Raw genomic sequence first — 20339 nt, forward strand, 5'->3', positions numbered from 1 at the left:
TTTCTGACGTTTTCGGTACTTAGAAAAATTCTGCCGATTTCGGTACTTAGAAAAATTCTGCCTTTTTCGGTACTTTGAAAAGGCTCAGAAGTTTTCGGTTCTTAGAAAATTTCTGACGTTTTCGGTACTTAGAAAAATTCTTACGATTTCGATACTTATTAAACATTCAGAAGTTTTCAGTACTTAGAAAAATTCTGCCGATTTCGGTACTTAGAAAATTTCTGTTGATTTCAGTACTTCGAAAAGTACTGTCGATTTCGGTACTTAGAAAAATTCTGTTGATTTCGGTACTTAATAAAATTCAGCCGATTTCGGTACTTAGAAAAATTCTGTTGATTTCGGAACTTAGAAAAATTCAGTCGAATTCGGCACTTAGAAAAATTCTGTTTATTTCGGAACTTGGAAAATTTCTGCCTTTTTCGGTACTTTGAAAAGACTCGGAAGTTTTCGGTACTTAGTAAATTTCTGACGTTCTGCCTTTTTCGGTAGTTTTTAAAGACTCAGAAGTTTTCGGATCTTAGAAAATTTCTGACCTTTTCGGTACTTAGAAAAATTCTGCCGATTTCGGTACTTAGAAAATTCCTACGATTTCGGTACTTTGTAAAATTCTGCCTTTTTCGGTACTTTGAAAAGACTCAGAAGTTTGCAGTACTTAGAAAATTTCAGACGTTTTCGGTACTTTGAAAAAATCTGACGATTTCGGTATTTTGAAAACATTCAGAAGTTTTCGATACTTAGAAAATTTCTGACGTTTTCGGTACTTAGAAAAATTCTGCCGATTTCGGTACTTAAAAAAATTCTGTTGAATTTGGTACTTAGAAAAATTCCGTCGATTTCGGTACTTTGAAAAGACTCAGTAGTTTTCGGTACTTAGAAAATTTCTGTTGATTTCGGTTTTTTGAAAATTTCTGCCTTCTTCGGTACTTTGAAAAGACTCGGAAGTTTTCGGTACTTAGTAAATTTCTGACGTTCTGCCTTTTTTGGTACTTTGAAAAGACTCAGAAGTTTTCGGTACTTAGAAAATTTCTGACGTTTTCGGTACTTAGAAAAATTCTGATGATTTCGCGGTACTTAGAAAACATTCAGAAGTTTTCGGTACTTAGAAAATTTCTGCCTTTTTCGGTACTTAGAAAATTTCAGACCTTTTCGGTACTTAGAAAATATCTGACGTTTTCGGTACTTAGAAAAATTCTTACGATTTCGATACTTTGAAAAGACTCAGAAGTTTTCGGATCTTAGAAAATTTCTGACCTTTTCGGTACTTAGAAAATTTCTGACGTTTTCGGTACTTAGAAAACATTCAGAAGTTTTCGGTACCTAGAAAATTTCTGCCTTTTTCAGTTCTTAGAAAACATTCAGAAGTTTTCGGTACAAAGAAATATTCTGTCGAATTCGGTACTTAGAAAAATTCTGTTGATTTCGGTACTTAGAAAAATTCTGTCGATTTCGGTACTTAGAAAAATTCTGTTGATTTCGGTACTTAGAAAATTCTGACGATTTCGGTACGTTGAAAATTTCTGTCTTTTTCGGTACTTTGAAAAGACTCAGAAATTTTCGGTACTTAGAAAATTTCTGACGATTTCGGTTTTTAGAAAAATTCTGGTGATTTCGGATCTTAGAAAATTTCTGACCTTTTCGGTACTTTGAAAATATCTGACGTTTTCGGTACTTAGAAAACATTCAGAAGTTTTCGGTACTTAGAAAATTTCTGCCTTTTTCAGTACTTAGAAAACATTCAGAAGTTTTCGGTACTTAGAAAAATTCTGTCGAATTCGGTACTTAGAAAAATTCTGTTGATTTCGGTACTTAGAAAATTTCTGTCGATTTCGGTACTTAGAAAAATTCTGTTGATTTCGGTACTTAGAAAATTTCTGCCTTTTTCGGTACTATGAAAATTTCAGACGTTTTCAGTACTTAGAAAATTTCCGATGTTCTCGGTACTTAGAAAAATTCTGCCTTTTTCGGTACTTTGAAAAGGCTCAGAAGTTTTCGGTACTTAGAAAATTTCTGACGTTTTCGGTACTTAGAAAAATTCTTACGATTTCGATACTTATTAAACATTCAGAAGTTTTCAGTACTTAGAAAAATTCTGCCGATTTCGGTACTTAGAAAAATTCTGTTGATTTCAGTACTTCGAAAAGTACTGTCGATTTCGGTACTTAGAAAAATTCTGTTGATTTCGGTACTTAATAAAATTCAGCCGATTTCGGTACTTAGAAAAATTCTGTTGATTTCGGAACTTAGAAAAATTTTGTCGATTTCGGTACTTAGAAAAATTCTGTTGATTTCGGTTCTTAGAAAATTTCTGCCTTTTTCGGTACTTTGAAAAGACTTGGAAGTTTTTGGTACTTTGAAAAATTCTGTTGATTTCGGATCTTAGAAAAATGCTGCCTTTTTCGGTACTTTGAAAAGGCTCAGAAGTTTTCAGTACTTAGAAAATTTCTGACGTTTTCGGTACTTAGAAAACATTCAGAAGTTTTCGGTACTTAGAAAATTTCTGTCTTTTTCAGTACTTAGAAAACATTCAGAAGTTTTCGGTACTTAGAAAAATTCTGTCGAATTCGGTACTTAGAAAAATTCTGTTGATTTCGGTACTTAGAAAAATTCTGTCGATTTCGGTACTTAGAAAAATTCTGTTGATTTCGGTACTTAGAAAATTTCTGCCTTTTTCGGTACTTTGAAAATTTCAGACGTTTTCGGTACTTAGAAAACATTCAGAAGTTTTCGGTACTTAGTAAATTTCTGACGTTCTGCCTTTTTCGGTAGTTTTTAAAGACTCAGAAGTTTTCGGATCTTAGAAAATTTCTGACCTTTTCGGTACTTAGAAAAATTCTGCCGATTTCGGTACTTAGAAAATTCCTACGATTTCGGTACTTTGTAAAATTCTGCCTTTTTCGGTACTTTGAAAAGACTCAGAAGTTTGCAGTACTTAGAAAATTTCTGACGTTTTCGGTACTTTGAAAAAATCTGACGATTTCGGTATTTTGAAAACATTCAGAAGTTTTCGATACTTAGAAAATTTCTGACGTTTTCGGTACTTAGAAAAATTCTGCCGATTTCGGTACTTAGAAAAATTCTGTTGAATTTGGTACTTAGAAAAATTCCGTCGATTTCGGTACTTTGAAAAGACTCAGTAGTTTTCGGTACTTAGAAAATTTCTGACGTTTTCGGTACTTAGAAAAATTCTGATGATTTCGGTACTTAGAAAAATTCTGACGATTTAGGTACTAAAAAAATTCTGCCGATTTCGGTACTAAAAAAATTCTGCCTTTTTCGGTACTTAGAAAATTTCTGACCTTTTCGGTACTTAGAAAATATCTGACGTTTTCGGTACTTAGAAAAATTCTGTTGAATTTGGTACTTAGAAAAATTCCGTCGATTTCGGTACTTTGAAAAGACTCAGAAGTTTGCAGTACTTGGAAAATTTCTGACGTTTTCGGTACTTAGAAAAATTCTTTTGATTTCGGTCCTTAGAAAATTTCTGACGTTTTCGGTACTTAGAAAACATTCAGAAGTTTTCGGTACTTAGAAAATTTCTGCCTTTTTCGGTACTTAGAAAATTTCTGACATTTTCGGTACTTAGAAAATATCTGACGTTTTCGGTACTTAGAAAATTTCTGCCTTTTTCGGTACTTTGAAAAGACTCAGAAGTGTTCGGTACTTAGAAAATTTCTGACGATTTCGGGACTTAGAAAAATTCTGACGATTTCGGTATTTAGAAAACATTCAGAAGTTTTCGATACTTAGAAAATTTCTGACGTTTTCGGTACTTAGAAAAATTCTGTTGATTTCGGTACTTAGAAAACATTCAGAAGTCTTCGGTACTTAGAAAATTTCTGCCTTTTTCGGTACTTTGAAAAGTCTCGGAAGTTTTCGGTACTTAGTAAATTTCTGACGTTCTGCCTTTTTCGGTACTTTGAAAAGACTCAGAAGTTTTCGGATCTTAGAAAATTTCTGACCTTTCCGGTACTTAGAAAAATTCTGCCGATTTCGGTACTTAGAAAATTCTGACGATTTCGGTACTTTGAAAAATTCTGCCTTTTTCGGTACTTTGAAAAGACTCAGAAGTTTGCAGTACTTAGAAAATTTCTGACATTTCCGGTACTTAGAAAAATTCTTTTGATTTCGGTACTTGGAAAATTTCTGCCTTTTTCGGTACTTTGAAAAGACTCAGAAGTTTTCAGTACTTAGAAAATTTCTGACGTTTTCGGTACTTAGAAAAATTCTGTTGATTTCGGTACTTAGAAAATTACTGCCTTTTTCGGCACTTTGAAAAGACTCGGAAGTTTTCGGTACTTAGTAAATTTCTGACGTTCTGCCTTTTTCGGTACTTTGAAAAGACTCAGAGGTTTTCGGATCTTAGAAAATTTCTGACCTTTTCGGTACTTAGAAAACATTCAGAAGTTTTCGGTACTTAGAAAATTTCTGCCTTTTTCAGTACTTAGAAAACATTCAGAAGTTTTCAGTACTTAGAAAATTTCTGACGTTTTCGGTACTAAGAAAAATTCTGACGATTTCGGTATTTAGAAAACATTCAGAAATTTTCGATACTTAGAAAATTTCTGACGTTTTCGGTACTTAGAAAAATTCAGTCGATTTCGGTACTTAGAAAAATTCTGTTGAATTTGGTACTTAGAAAAATTCCGTCGATTTCGGTACTTTGAAAAGACTCAAAAGTTTTCGGTACTTAGAAAATTTCTGACGTTTTCGGTACTTAGAAAATTTCCGATGTTCTGGGTACTTAGAAAATTTCTGCCTTTTTCGGTACTTTGAGAAGACTCAGAAGTTTTCGGTACTTAGAAAATTTCTGACGTTTTCGGTACTTGGAAAAATTCTTTCGATTTCGAAACTTATTAAACATTCAGAAGTTTTCGGTACTTAGAAAAATTCTGCCGATTTCGGTACTTAGAAAAATTCTGTTGATTTCACTACTTCGAAAAGTACTGTCGATTTCGGTACTTAGAAAAATTCTGATGATTTCGGTACTTAGAAAAATTCTGATGATTTCGGATCTTAGAAAATTTCTGACCTTTTCGGTCCTTAGAAAATTTCTGACGTTTTCGGTACTTAGAAAACATTCAGAAGTTTTCGGTACTTAGAAAAATTCAGTCGAATTCGGTACATAGAAAAATCCTTTAGATTTCGGTACTTAGAAAATTTCTGTCTTTTTCGGTACTTTGAAAAGACTCAGAAGTTTTCGGTACTTAGAAAATTTCAGCCTTTTTCGGTACTTAGAAAATTTCTGACCTTTTCGGTACTTAGAAAATATCTGACGTTTTCGGTACTTAGAAAAATTCTGTTGAATTTGGTAATTAGAAAAATTCCGTCGATTTCGGTACTTTGAAAAGACTCAGAAGTTTGCAGTACTTGGAAAATTTCTGACGTTTTCGGTACTTAGAAAAATTCTTTTGATTTCGGTCCTTAGAAAATTTCTGACGTTTTCGGTACTTAGAAATCATTCAGAAGTTTTCGGTACTTAGAAAATTTCTGCCTTTTTCGGTACTTAGAAAATTTCTGACCTTTTCGGTACTTAGAAAATATCTGACGTTTTCGGTACTTAGAAAATTTCTGCCTTTTTCGGTACTTTGAAAAGACTCAGAAGTGTTTGGTACTTAGAAAATTTCTGACGATTTCGGGACTTAGAAAAATTCTGACGATTTCGGTATTTAGAAAACATTCAGAAGTTTTCGATACTTAGAAAATTTCTGTCTTTTTCAGTACTTAGAAAACATTCAGAAGTTTTCGGTACTTAGAAAAATTCTGTCGAATTCGGTACTTAGAAAAATTCTGTTGATTTCGGTACTTAGAAAAATTCTGTCGATTTCGGTACTTAGAAAAATTCTGTTGATTTCGGTACTTAGAAAATTTCTGCCTTTTTCGGTACTTTGAAAATTTCAGACGTTTTCGGTACTTAGAAAACATTCAGAAGTTTTCGGTACTTAGTAAATTTCTGACGTTCTGCCTTTTTCGGTAGTTTTTAAAGACTCAGAAGTTTTCGGATCTTAGAAAATTTCTGACCTTTTCGGTACTTAGAAAAATTCTGCCGATTTCGGTACTTAGAAAATTCCTACGATTTCGGTACTTTGTAAAATTCTGCCTTTTTCGGTACTTTGAAAAGACTCAGAAGTTTGCAGTACTTAGAAAATTTCTGACGTTTTCGGTACTTTGAAAAAATCTGACGATTTCGGTATTTTGAAAACATTCAGAAGTTTTCGATACTTAGAAAATTTCTGACGTTTTCGGTACTTAGAAAAATTCTGCCGATTTCGGTACTTAGAAAAATTCTGTTGAATTTGGTACTTAGAAAAATTCCGTCGATTTCGGTACTTTGAAAAGACTCAGTAGTTTTCGGTACTTAGAAAATTTCTGACGTTTTCGGTACTTAGAAAAATTCTGATGATTTCGGTACTTAGAAAAATTCTGACGATTTAGGTACTAAAAAAATTCTGCCGATTTCGGTACTAAAAAAATTCTGCCTTTTTCGGTACTTAGAAAATTTCTGACCTTTTCGGTACTTAGAAAATATCTGACGTTTTCGGTACTTAGAAAAATTCTGTTGAATTTGGTACTTAGAAAAATTCCGTCGATTTCGGTACTTTGAAAAGACTCAGAAGTTTGCAGTACTTGGAAAATTTCTGACGTTTTCGGTACTTAGAAAAATTCTTTTGATTTCGGTCCTTAGAAAATTTCTGACGTTTTCGGTACTTAGAAAACATTCAGAAGTTTTCGGTACTTAGAAAATTTCTGCCTTTTTCGGTACTTAGAAAATTTCTGACATTTTCGGTACTTAGAAAATATCTGACGTTTTCGGTACTTAGAAAATTTCTGCCTTTTTCGGTACTTTGAAAAGACTCAGAAGTGTTCGGTACTTAGAAAATTTCTGACGATTTCGGTATTTAGAAAACATTCAGAAGTTTTCGATACTTAGAAAATTTCTGACGTTTTCGGTACTTAGAAAAATTCTGTTGATTTCGGTACTTAGAAAACATTCAGAAGTCTTCGGTACTTAGAAAATTTCTGCCTTTTTCGGTACTTTGAAAAGTCTCGGAAGTTTTCGGTACTTAGTAAATTTCTGACGTTCTGCCTTTTTCGGTACTTTGAAAAGACTCAGAAGTTTTCGGATCTTAGAAAATTTCTGACCTTTCCGGTACTTAGAAAAATTCTGCCGATTTCGGTACTTAGAAAATTCTGACGATTTCGGTACTTTGAAAAATTCTGCCTTTTTCGGTACTTTGAAAAGACTCAGAAGTTTGCAGTACTTAGAAAATTTCTGACATTTCCGGTACTTAGAAAAATTCTTTTGATTTCGGTACTTGGAAAATTTCTGCCTTTTTCGGTACTTTGAAAAGACTCAGAAGTTTTCAGTACTTAGAAAATTTCTGACGTTTTCGGTACTTAGAAAAATTCTGTTGATTTCGGTACTTAGAAAATTACTGCCTTTTTCGGCACTTTGAAAAGACTCGGAAGTTTTCGGTACTTAGTAAATTTCTGACGTTCTGCCTTTTTCGGTACTTTGAAAAGACTCAGAGGTTTTCGGATCTTAGAAAATTTCTGACCTTTTCGGTACTTAGAAAACATTCAGAAGTTTTCGGTACTTAGAAAATTTCTGCCTTTTTCAGTACTTAGAAAACATTCAGAAGTTTTCAGTACTTAGAAAATTTCTGACGTTTTCGGTACTAAGAAAAATTCTGACGATTTCGGTATTTAGAAAACATTCAGAAATTTTCGATACTTAGAAAATTTCTGACGTTTTCGGTACTTAGAAAAATTCAGTCGATTTCGGTACTTAGAAAAATTCTGTTGAATTTGGTACTTAGAAAAATTCCGTCGATTTCGGTACTTTGAAAAGACTCAAAAGTTTTCGGTACTTAGAAAATTTCTGACGTTTTCGGTACTTAGAAAATTTCCGATGTTCTGGGTACTTAGAAAATTTCTGCCTTTTTCGGTACTTTGAGAAGACTCAGAAGTTTTCGGTACTTAGAAAATTTCTGACGTTTTCGGTACTTGGAAAAATTCTTTCGATTTCGAAACTTATTAAACATTCAGAAGTTTTCGGTACTTAGAAAAATTCTGCCGATTTCGGTACTTAGAAAAATTCTGTTGATTTCACTACTTCGAAAAGTACTGTCGATTTCGGTACTTAGAAAAATTCTGATGATTTCGGTACTTAGAAAAATTCTGATGATTTCGGATCTTAGAAAATTTCTGACCTTTTCGGTCCTTAGAAAATTTCTGACGTTTTCGGTACTTAGAAAACATTCAGAAGTTTTCGGTACTTAGAAAAATTCAGTCGAATTCGGTACATAGAAAAATCCTTTAGATTTCGGTACTTAGAAAATTTCTGTCTTTTTCGGTACTTTGAAAAGACTCAGAAGTTTTCGGTACTTAGAAAATTTCAGCCTTTTTCGGTACTTAGAAAATTTCTGACCTTTTCGGTACTTAGAAAATATCTGACGTTTTCGGTACTTAGAAAAATTCTGTTGAATTTGGTACTTAGAAAAATTCCGTCGATTTCGGTACTTAGAAAAATTCCGTCGATTTCGGTACTTTGAAAAGACTCAGAAGTTTGCAGTACTTGGAAAATTTCTGACGTTTTCGGTACTTAGAAAAATTTTTTTGATTTCGGTCCTTAGAAAATTTCTGACGTTTTCGGTACTTAGAAATCATTCAGAAGTTTTCGGTACTTAGAAAATTTCTGCCTTTTTCGGTACTTAGAAAATTTCTGACCTTTTCGGTACTTAGAAAATATCTGACGTTTTCGGTACTTAGAAAATTTCTGCCTTTTTCGGTACTTTGAAAAGACTCAGAAGTGTTTGGTACTTAGAAAATTTCTGACGATTTCGGGACTTAGAAAAATTCTGACGATTTCGGTATTTAGAAAACATTCAGAAGTTTTCGATACTTAGAAAATTTCTGACGTTTTCGGTACTTAGAAAAATTCTGTTGATTTCGGTACTTAGAAAACATTCAGAAGTCTTCGGTACTTAGAAAATTTCTGCCTTTTTCGGAACTTTGAAAAGACTCGGAAGTTTTCGGTACTTAGTAAATTTCTGACGTTCTGCCTTTTTCGGTACTTTGAAAAGACTCAGAAGTTTTCGGATCTTAGAAAATTTCTGACCTTTTCGGTACTTCGAAAAGTACTGTCGATTTCGGTACTTAGAAAAATTCTGATGATTTCGGTACTTAGAAAAATTCTGATGATTTCGGATCCTAGAAAATTTCTGACCTTTTCGGTCCTTAGAAAATTTCTGACCTTTTCGGTACTTAGAAAACATTCAGAAGTTTTCAGTACTTAGAAAAATTCAGTCGAATTCGGTACTTAGAAAAATCCTTTTGATTTCGGTACTTAGAAAATTTCTGTCTTTTTCGGTACTTTGAAAATACTCAGAAGTTTTCGGAACTTAGAAAATTTCTGCCTTTTTCGGTACTTTGAAAAGACTCGGAAGTTTTCGGTACTTAGTAAATTTCTGACGTTCTGCCTTTTTCGGTACTTTGAAAAGACTCAGAAGTTTTCGGATCTTAGAAAATTTCTGACCTTTTCGGTACTTAGAAAAATTCTGCCGATTTCGGTACTTAGAAAATTCTGACGATTTCGGTACTTTGAAAAATTCTGCCTTTTTCGGTACTTTGAAAAGACTCAGAAGTTTGCAGTACTTAGAAAATTTCTGACATTTCCGGTACTTAGAAAAATTCTTTTGATTTCGGTACTTGGAAAATTTCTGCCTTTTTCGGTACTTTGAAAAGACTCAGAAGTTTTCAGTACTTAGAAAATTTCTGACGTTTTCGGTACTTAGAAAAATTCTGACGATTTCGGTATTTAGAAAACATTCAGAAGTTTTCGATACTTAGAAAATTTCTGACGTTTTCGGTACTTAGAAAAATTCTGTTGATTTCGGTACTTAGAAAATTACTGCCTTTTTCGGTACTTTGAAAAGACTCGGAAGTTTTCGGTACTTAGTAAATTTCTGACGTTCTGCCTTTTTCGGTACTTTGAAAAGACTCAGAAATTTTCGGATCTTAGAAAATTTCTGACCTTTTCAGTACTTAGAAAACATTCAGAAGTTTTCGGTACTTAGAAAATTTCTGCCTTTTTCGGTACTTAGAAAACATTCAGAAGTTTTCAGTACTTAGAAAATTTCTGACGTTTTTGGTACTAAGAAAAATTCTGACGATTTCGGTATTTAGAAAACATTCAGAAGTTTTCGATACTTATAAAATTTCTGACGTTTTCGGTACTTAGAAAAATTCAGTCGATTTCGGTACTTTGAAAAGACTCAAAAGTTTTCGGTACTTAGAAAATTTCTGACGTTTTCGGTGCTTAGAAAATTTCCGATGTTCTCGGAACTTAGAAAATTTCTGCCTTTTTCGGTACTTTGAGAAGACTCAGAAGTTTTCGGTACTTAGAAAATTTCTGTCGTTTTCGGTACTTGGAAAAATTCTTTCGATTTCGAAACTTATTAAACATTCAGAAGTTTTCGGTACTTAGAAAAATTCTGCCGATTTCGGTACTTAGAAAAATTCTGTTGATTTCACTACTTCGAAAAGTACTGTCGATTTCGGTACTTAGAAAAATTCTGATGATTTCGGTACTTAGAAAAATTCTGATGATTTCGGATCTTAGAAAATTTCTGACCTTTTCGGTCCTTAGAAAATTTCTGACGTTTTCGGTACTTAGAAAACATTCAGAAGTTTTCGGTACTTTGAAAAATTCAGTCGAATTCGGTACTTAGAAAAATTCTGTTGATTTCGGTACTTGGAAAATTTCTGCCTTTTTCGGTACTTTGAAAAGACTCAGAAGTTTTCAGTACTTAGCAAATTTCTGACGTTTTCGGTACTTAGAAAAATTCAGTCGATTTCGGTACATAGAAAAATTCTGTTGAATTTGGAACTTATAAAAATTACGTCGATTTCGGTACTTTGAAAAGACTCAGAAGTTTTCGGTACTTAGAAAATTTCTGACGTTTTCGGTACTTAGAAAAATTCTGATGATTTCGGTACTTAGAGAAATTCTGACGATTTCGGTTCTTAGAAAAATTCTGCCGATTTCGGTACTTTGAAAAGACTCAGAAGTTTGCAGTACTTAGAAAATTTCTGACGTTTTCGGTACTTAGAAAAATTCTTTTGATTTCGGTACTTAGAAAATTTCAGTCTTTTTCGGTACTTTGAAAAGACTCAGAAGTTTTCGGTACTTAGAAAATATCTGACGTTTTCGGTACTTAGAAAAATTCTGTCGATGTCGGTACTTAGAAAACATTCAGAAGTCTTCGGTACTTAGTAAATTTCTGACGTTCTGCCTTTTTCGGTACTTTTTAAAGACTCAGAAGTTTTCGGATCTTAGAAAATTTCTGACCTTTTCGGTACTTAGAAAAATTTTGCCGATTTCGGTACTTAGAAAATTCCTACGATTTCGGTACTCTGTAAAATTCTGCCTTTTTCGGTACTTTGAAAAGACTCAGAAGTTTGCAGTACTTAGAAAATTTCTGACGTTTTCGGTACTTTGAAAAAATCTGACGATTTCGGTATTTTGAAAACATTCAGAAGTTTTCGGTTCTTAGAAAAATTCTGTCGATTTCAGTACTAAGAAAAATTCTGTTGATTTCGGTACTTAGAAAATTTCTGCCTTTTTCGGTACTTTGAAAATTTCAGACGTTTTCGGTACTTAGAAAACATTTAGAAGTTTTCGGTACTTCGAAAATTTCTGCCTTTTTCGGTACTTAGAAAACATTCAGAAGTTTTCAGTACTTAGAAAAATTCAGTCGAATTCGGTACTTAGAAAAATTCTGTTGATTTCGGTACTTTGAAAATTTCAGACGTTTTCGGTACTTAGAAAATTTCCGATGTTCTCGGTACTTTGAAAAATTCTGCCTTTTTCGGTACTTTGAAAAGACTCAGAAGTTTTCGGTACTTAGAAAATTTCTGACGTTTTCGGTACTTAGAAAAATTCTTACGATTTCGATACTTATTAAACATTCAGAAGTTTTCAGTACTTAGAAAAATTCTGCCGATTTCGGTACTTAGAAAATTCCTACGATTTCGGTACTTTGTAAAATTCTGCCTTTTTCGGTACTTTGAAAAGACTCAGAAGTTTGCAGTACTTAGAAAATTTCTGACGTTTTCGGTACTTTAAAAAAATCTGACGATTTCGGTATTTTGAAAACATTCAGAAGTTTTCGATACTTAGAAAATTTCTGACGTTTTCGGTACTTAGAAAAATTCTGTTGATTTCGGTACTTAGAAAATTTCTGCCTTTTTCGGTACTTTGAAAAGAGACTCGGAAGTTTTCGGTACTTAGTAAATTTCTGACGTTCTGCCTTTTTCAGTACTTTGAAAAGACTCAGAAGTTTTCGGATCTTAGAAAATTTCTGACGTTTTCGGTGCTTAGAAAAATTCTGTTGATTTCGGTACTTAGAAAAATTCTCTTGATTTCGGTTCTTAGAAAATTTCTGCCTTTTTCGGTACTTTGAAAAGACTCGGAAGTTTTCGGTACTTAGTAAATTTCTGACGTTCTGCCTTTTTCGGTACTTTGAAAAGACTCAGAAGTTTTCGGATCTTAGAAAATTTCTGACCTTTTCGGTACTAAGAGAATTTGTGTCGATTTCGGTACTTAGAAAACATTCAGAAGTTTTCGGTACTTAGAAAATTTCTGCCTTTTTCAGTACTTAGAAAACATTTAGAAGTTTTCGGTACTTCGAAAAATTCTGACGTTTTCGGTACTTAGAAAAATTCTTACGAATTCGATACTTATTAAACATTCAGAAGTTTTCGGTACTTAGAAAATATCTGACGTTTTTGGTACTTAGAAAAATTCTTTCGATATCGGTACTTAGAAAACATCCAGAAGTCTTCGGTACTTAGAAAATTTCTGACGTTTTCGGTACTTAGAAAAATTCTTACGATTTCGATACTTATTAAACATTCAGTCGATTTCGGTACTTAGAAAAATTCTATTGAATTTGGTACTTAGAAAAATTCCGTCGATTTCGGTACTTTGAAAAGACTCAGAAGTTTTCGGTACTTAGAAAATATCTGACGTTTTCGGTACTTAGAAAAATTCTGTCGATGTCGGTACTTAGAAAACATTCAGAAGTCTTCGGTACTTAGAAAATTTCTGACGTTTTCGGTACTTAGAAAAATTCTTACGATTTCGATACTTATTAAACATTCAGAAGTTTTCGGTACTTAGAAAAATTCTGCCGATTTCGGTACTTAGAAAAATTCTGTTGATTTCGGTACTTAGAAAAATTCTGATGATTTCGGTACTTAGAGAAATTCTGACGATTTCGGTACTTAGAAAAATTCTGCCGATTTCGGTACTTTGAAAAGACTCAGAAGTTTGCAGTACTTAGAAAATTTCTGACGTTTTCGGTACTTAGAAAAATTCTTTTGATTTCGGTACTTAGAAAATTTCAGTCTTTTTCGGTACTTTGAAAAGACTCAGAAGTTTTCGGATCTTAGAAAATTTCTGACCTTTTCGGTACTTAGAAAATTTCTGACGTTTTCGGTACTTAGAAAAATTCTGTCGATTTCGGTACTTAGAAAACATTCAGAAGTTTTCGGTACTTAGAAAAATTCTGTCGATTTCAGTACTTAGAAAAATTCTGTTGATTTCGGTACTTGGAAAATTTCTGCCTTTTTCGGTACTTTGAAAAGACTCAGAAGTTTTCAGTACTTAGAAAATTTCTGACGATTTCGGTATTTAGAAAACATTCAGAAGTTTTCGGTACTTAGAAAATTTCTGACGTTTTCGGTACTTAGAAAAATTCTTACGATTTCGATACTTATTAAACATTCAGAAGTTTTCAGTACTTAGAAAAATTCTGCCGATTTCGGTACTTAGAAAATTCCTACGATTTCGGTACTTTGTAAAATTCTGCCTTTTTCGGTACTTTGAAAAGACTCAGAAGTTTGCAGTACTTAGAAAATTTCTGACGTTTTCGGTACTTTAAAAAAATCTGACGATTTCGGTATTTTGAAAACATTCAGAAGTTTTCGATACTTAGAAAATTTCTGACGTTTTCGGTACTTAGAAAAATTCTGTTGATTTCGGTACTTAGAAAATTTCTGCCTTTTTCGGTACTTTGAAAAGAGACTCGGAAGTTTTCGGTACTTAGTAAATTTCTGACGTTCTGCCTTTTTCAGTACTTTGAAAAGACTCAGAAGTTTTCGGATCTTAGAAAATTTCTGACGTTTTCGGTGCTTAGAAAAATTCTGTTGATTTCGGTACTTAGAAAAATTCTCTTGATTTCGGTTCTTAGAAAATTTCTGCCTTTTTCGGTACTTTGAAAAGACTCGGAAGTTTTCGGTACTTAGTAAATTTCTGACGTTCTGCCTTTTTCGGTACTTTGAAAAGACTCAGAAGTTTTCGGATCTTAGAAAATTTCTGACCTTTTCGGTACTAAGAGAATTTGTGTCGATTTCGGTACTTAGAAAACATTCTGAAGTTTTCGGTACTTAGAAAATTTCTGCCTTTTTCAGTACTTAGAAAACATTTAGAAGTTTTCGGTACTTCGAAAAATTCTGACGTTTTCGGTACTTAGAAAAATTCTTACGAATTCGATACTTATTAAACATTCAGAAGTTTTCGGTACTTAGAAAATATCTGACGTTTTTGGTACTTAGAAAAATTCTTTCGATATCGGTACTTAGAAAACATCCAGAAGTCTTCGGTACTTAGAAAATTTCTGACGTTTTCGGTACTTAGAAAAATTCTTACGATTTCGATACTTGTTAAACATTCAGTCGATTTCGGTACTTAGAAAAATTCTATTGAATTTGGTACTTAGAAAAATTCCGTCGATTTCGGTACTTTGAAAAGACTCAGAAGTTTTCGGTACTTAGAAAATATCTGACGTTTTCGGTACTTAGAAAAATTCTGTCGATGTCGGTACTTAGAAAACATTCAGAAGTCTTCGGTACTTAGAAAATTTCTGACGTTTTCGGTACTTAGAAAAATTCTTACGATTTCGATACTTATTAAACATTCAGAAGTTTTCGGTACTTAGAAAAATTCTGCCGATTTCGGTACTTAGAAAAATTCTGTTGATTTCGGTACATAGAAAAATTCTTTTGATTTCGGTACTTAGAAAATTTCAGTAATTCAGTCTGACTCAGAAGTTTGCAGTACTTAGAAAATTTCTGACGTTTTCGGTACTTAGAAAAATTCTTTTGATTTCGGTACTTAGAAAATTTCAGTCTTTTTCGGTACTTTGAAAAGACTCAGAAGTTTTCGGATCTTAGAAAATTTCTGACCTTTTCGGTACTTAGAAAATTTCTGACGTTTTCGGTACTTAGAAAAATTCTGTCGATTTCGGTACTTAGAAAACATTCAGAAGTTTTCGGTACTTAGAAAAATTCTGTCGATTTCAGTACTTAGAAAAATTCTGTTGATTTCGGTACTTAGAAAATTTCTGCCTTTTTCGGTACTTTGAAAAGACTCAGAAGTTTTCAGTACTTAGAAAATTTCTGACGATTTCGGTATTTAGAAAACATTCAGAAGTTTTCGGTACTTAGAAAAATTCTGTTGATTTCGGTACTTAGAAAATTTCTGCCTTTTTCGGTACTTTGAAAATTTCAGACGTTTTCGGTACTTAGAAAATTTCCGATGTTCTCGGTACTTTGAAAAATTCTGCCTTTTTCGGTACTTTGAAAAGACTCAGAAGTTTTCGGTACTTAGAAAATTTCTGACGTTTTCGGTACTTAGAAAAATTCTTACGATTTCGATACTTATTAAACATTCAGAAGTTTTCAGTACTTAGAAAAATTCTGCCGATTTCGGTACTTAGAAAATTCCTACGATTTCGGTACTTTGTAAAATTCTGCCTTTTTCGGTACTTTGAAAAGACTCAGAAGTTTGCAGTACTTAGAAAATTTCTGACGTTTTCGGTACTTTAAAAAAATCTGACGATTTCGGTATTTTGAAAACATTCAGAAGTTTTCGATACTTAGAAAATTTCTGACGTTTTCGGTACTTAGAAAAATTCTGTTGATTTCGGTACTTAGAAAATTTCTGCCTTTTTCGGTACTTTGAAAAGAGACTCGGAAGTTTTCGGTACTTAGTAAATTTCTGACGTTCTGCCTTTTTCAGTACTTTGAAAAGACTCAGAAGTTTTCGGATCTTAGAAAATTTCTGACCTTTTCGGTTCTTAGAAAATTTCTGACGTTTTCGGTGCTTAGAAAAATTCTGTTGATTTCGGTACTTAGAAAAATTCTCTTGATTTCGGTTCTTAGAAAATTTCTGCCTTTTTCGGTACTTTGAAAAGACTCGGAAGTTTTCGGTACTTAGTAAATTTCTGACGTTCTGCCTTTTTCGGTACTTTGAAAAGACTCAGAAGTTTTCGGATCTTAGAAAATTTCTGACCTTTTCGGTACTAAGAGAATTTGTGTCGATTTCGGTACTTAGAAAACATTCAGAAGTTTTCGGTACTTAGAAAATTTCTGCCTTTTTCAGTACTTAGAAAACATTTAGAAGTTTTCGGTACTTCGAAAAATTCTGACGTTTTCGGTACTTAGAAAAATTCTTACGAATTCGATACTTATTAAACATTCAGAAGTTTTCGGTACTTAGAAAATATCTGACGTTTTTGGTACTTAGAAAAATTCTTTCGATATCGGTACTTAGAAAACATCCAGAAGTCTTCGGTACTTAGAAAATTTCTGACGTTTTCGGTACTTAGAAAAATTCTTACGATTTCGATACTTATTAAACATTCAGTCGATTTCGGTACTTAGAAAAATTCTATTGAATTTGGTACTTAGAAAAATTCAGTCGATATCGGTACTTTGAAAAGACTCAGAAGTTTTCGGTACTTAGAAAATATCTGACGTTTTCGGTACTTAGAAAAATTCTGTCGATGTCGGTACTTAGAAAACATTCAGAAGTCTTCGGTACTTAGAAAATTTCTGACGTTTTCGGTACTTAGAAAAATTCTTACGATTTCGATACTTATTAAACATTCAGAAGTTTTCGGCACTTAGAAAAATTCTGCCGATTTCGGTACTTAGAAAAATTCTGTTGATTTCGGTACTTAGAAAAATTCTGATGATTTCGGTACTTAGAGAAATTCTGACGATTTCGGTACTTAGAAAAATTCTGCCGATTTCGGTACTTTGAAAAGACTCAGCAGTTTGCAGTACTTAGAAAATTTCTGACGTTTTCGGTACTTAGAAAAATTCTTTTGATTTCGGTACTTAGAAAATTTCAGTCTTTTTCGGTACTTTGAAAAGACTCAGAAGTTTTCGGTACTTAGAAAATATCTGACGTTTTCGGTACTTAGAAAAATTCTGTCGATGTCGGTACTTAGAAAACATTCAGAAGTCTTCGGTACTTAGAAAAATTCTGCCGATTTCGGTACTTAGAAAAATTCTGTTGATTTCGGTACTTAGAAAATTTCTGCCTTTTTCGGTACTTTGAAAAGACTCGGAAGTTTTCGGTACTTAGTAAATTTCTGACGTTCTGCCTTTTTCGGTACTTTTTAAAGACTCAGAAGTTTTCGGATCTTAGAAAATTTCTGACCTTTTCGGTACTTAGAAAAATTCTGCCGATATCGGTACTTAGAAAATTCCTACGATTTCGGTACTTAGAAAATTTCTGACGTTTTCGGTACTTTGAAAAATCTGACGATTTCGGTATTTTGAAAACATTCAGAAGTTTTTGATACTTAGAAAATTTCTGCCTTTTTCGGTACTTTGAAAAGACTCGGAAGTTTTCGGTACTTAGTAAATTTCTGACGTTCTGCCTTTTTCGGTACTTTGAAAAGACTCAGAAGTTTTCGGATCTTAGAAAATTTCTGACCTTTTCGGTACTAAGAGAATTTGTGTCGATTTCGGTACTTAGAAAACATTCTGAAGTTTTCGGTACTTAGAAAATTTCTGCCTTTTTCAGTACTTAGAAAACATTTAGAAGTTTTCGGTACTTCGAAAAATTCTGACGTTTTCGGTACTTAGAAAAATTCTTACGAATTCGATACTTATTAAACATTCAGAAGTTTTCGGTACTTAGAAAATATCTGACGTTTTTGGTACTTAGAAAAATTCTTTCGATATCGGTACTTAGAAAACATCCAGAAGTCTTCGGTACTTAGAAAATTTCTGACGTTTTCGGTACTTAGAAAAATTCTTACGATTTCGATACTTATTAAACATTCAGTCGATTTCGGTACTTAGAAAAATTCTATTGAATTTGGTACTTAGAAAAATTCCGTCGATTTCGGTACTTTGAAAAGACTCAGAAGTTTTCGGTATTTAGAAAATATCTGACGTTTTCGGTACTTAGAAAAATTCTGTCGATGTCGGTACTTAGAAAACATTCAGAAGTCTTCGGTACTTAGAAAATTTCTGACGTTTTCGGTACTTAGAAAAATTCTTACGATTTCGATACTTATTAAACATTCAGAAGTTTTCGGTACTTAGAAAAATTCTGCCGATTTCGGTACTTAGAAAAATTCTGTTGATTTCGGTACATAGAAAAATTCTGATGATTTCGGTACTTAGAGAAATTCTGACGATTTCGGTACTTAGAAAAATTCTGCCGATTTCGGTACTTTGAAAAGACTCAGAAGTTTGCAGTACTTAGAAAATTTCTGACGTTTTCGGTACTTAGAAAAATTCTTTTGATTTCGGTACTTAGAAAATTTCAGTCTTTTTCGGTACTTTGAAAAGACTCAGAAGTTTTCGGATCTTAGAAAATTTCTGACCTTTTCGGTACTTAGAAAATTTCTGACGTTTTCGGTACTTAGAAAAATTCTGTCGATTTCGGTACTTAGAAAACATTCAGAAGTTTTCGGTACTTAGAAAAATTCTGTCGATTTCAGTACTTAGAAAAATTCTGTTGATTTCGGTACTTAGAAAATTTCTGCCTTTTTCGGTACTTTGAAAAGACTCAGAAGTTTTCAGTACTTAGAAAATTTCTGACGATTTCGGTATTTAGAAAACATTCAGAAGTTTTCGGTACTTAGAAAAATTCTGTTGATTTCGGTACTTAGAAAATTTCTGCCTTTTTCGGTACTTTGAAAATTTCAGACGTTTTCGGTACTTAGAAAATTTCCGATGTTCTCGGTACTTTGAAAAATTCTGCCTTTTTCGGTACTTTGAAAAGACTCAGAAGTTTTCGGTACTTAGAAAATTTCTGACGTTTTCGGTACTTAGAAAAATTCTTACGATTTCGATACTTATTAAACATTCAGAAGTTTTCAGTACTTAGAAAAATTCTGCCGATTTCGGTACTTAGAAAATTCCTACGATTTCGGTACTTTGTAAAATTCTGCCTTTTTCGGTACTTTGAAAAGACTCAGAAGTTTGCAGTACTTAGAAAATTTCTGACGTTTTCGGTACTTTAAAAAAATCTGACGATTTCGGTATTTTGAAAACATTCAGAAGTTTTCGATACTTAGAAAATTTCTGACGTTTTCGGTACTTAGAAAAATTCTGTTGATTTCGGTACTTAGAAAATTTCTGCCTTTTTCGGTACTTTGAAAAGAGACTCGGAAGTTTTCGGTACTTAGTAAATTTCTGACGTTCTGCCTTTTTCAGTACTTTGAAAAGACTCAGAAGTTTTCGGATCTTAGAAAATTTCTGACCTTTTCGGTTCTTAGAAAATTTCTGACGTTTTCGGTGCTTAGAAAAATTCTGTTGATTTCGGTACTTAGAAAAATTCTCTTGATTTCGGTTCTTAGAAAATTTCTGCCTTTTTCGGTACTTTGAAAAGACTCGGAAGTTTTCGGTACTTAGTAAATTTCTGACGTTCTGCCTTTTTCGGTACTTTGAAAAGACTCAGAAGTTTTCGGATCTTAGAAAATTTCTGACCTTTTCGGTACTAAGAGAATTTGTGTCGATTTCGGTACTTAGAAAACATTCAGAAGTTTTCGGTACTTAGAAAATTTCTGCCTTTTTCAGTACTTAGAAAACATTTAGAAGTTTTCGGTACTTCGAAAAATTCTGACGTTTTCGGTACTTAGAAAAATTCTTACGAATTCGATACTTATTAAACATTCAGAAGTTTTCGGTACTTAGAAAATATCTGACGTTTTTGGTACTTAGAAAAATTCTTTCGATATCGGTACTTAGAAAACATCCAGAAGTCTTCGGTACTTAGAAAATTTCTGACGTTTTCGGTACTTAGAAAAATTCTTACGATTTCGATACTTATTAAACATTCAGTCGATTTCGGTACTTAGAAAAATTCTATTGAATTTGGTACTTAGAAAAATTCCGTCGATATCGGTACTTTGAAAAGACTCAGAAGTTTTCGGTACTTAGTAAATTTCTGACGTTCTGCCTTTTTCGATACTTTGAAAAGACTCAGAAGTTTTCGGATCTTAGAAAATTTCTGACCTTTTCGGTAC

The sequence above is a fragment of the Parasteatoda tepidariorum genome, chromosome 8 (assembly GCF_982258835.1).
Source record: "Parasteatoda tepidariorum strain Cologne lab strain chromosome 8, Ptep-v5.0, whole genome shotgun sequence".
Classification (NCBI taxonomy): Eukaryota; Metazoa; Arthropoda; class Arachnida; order Araneae; family Theridiidae; genus Parasteatoda; species Parasteatoda tepidariorum.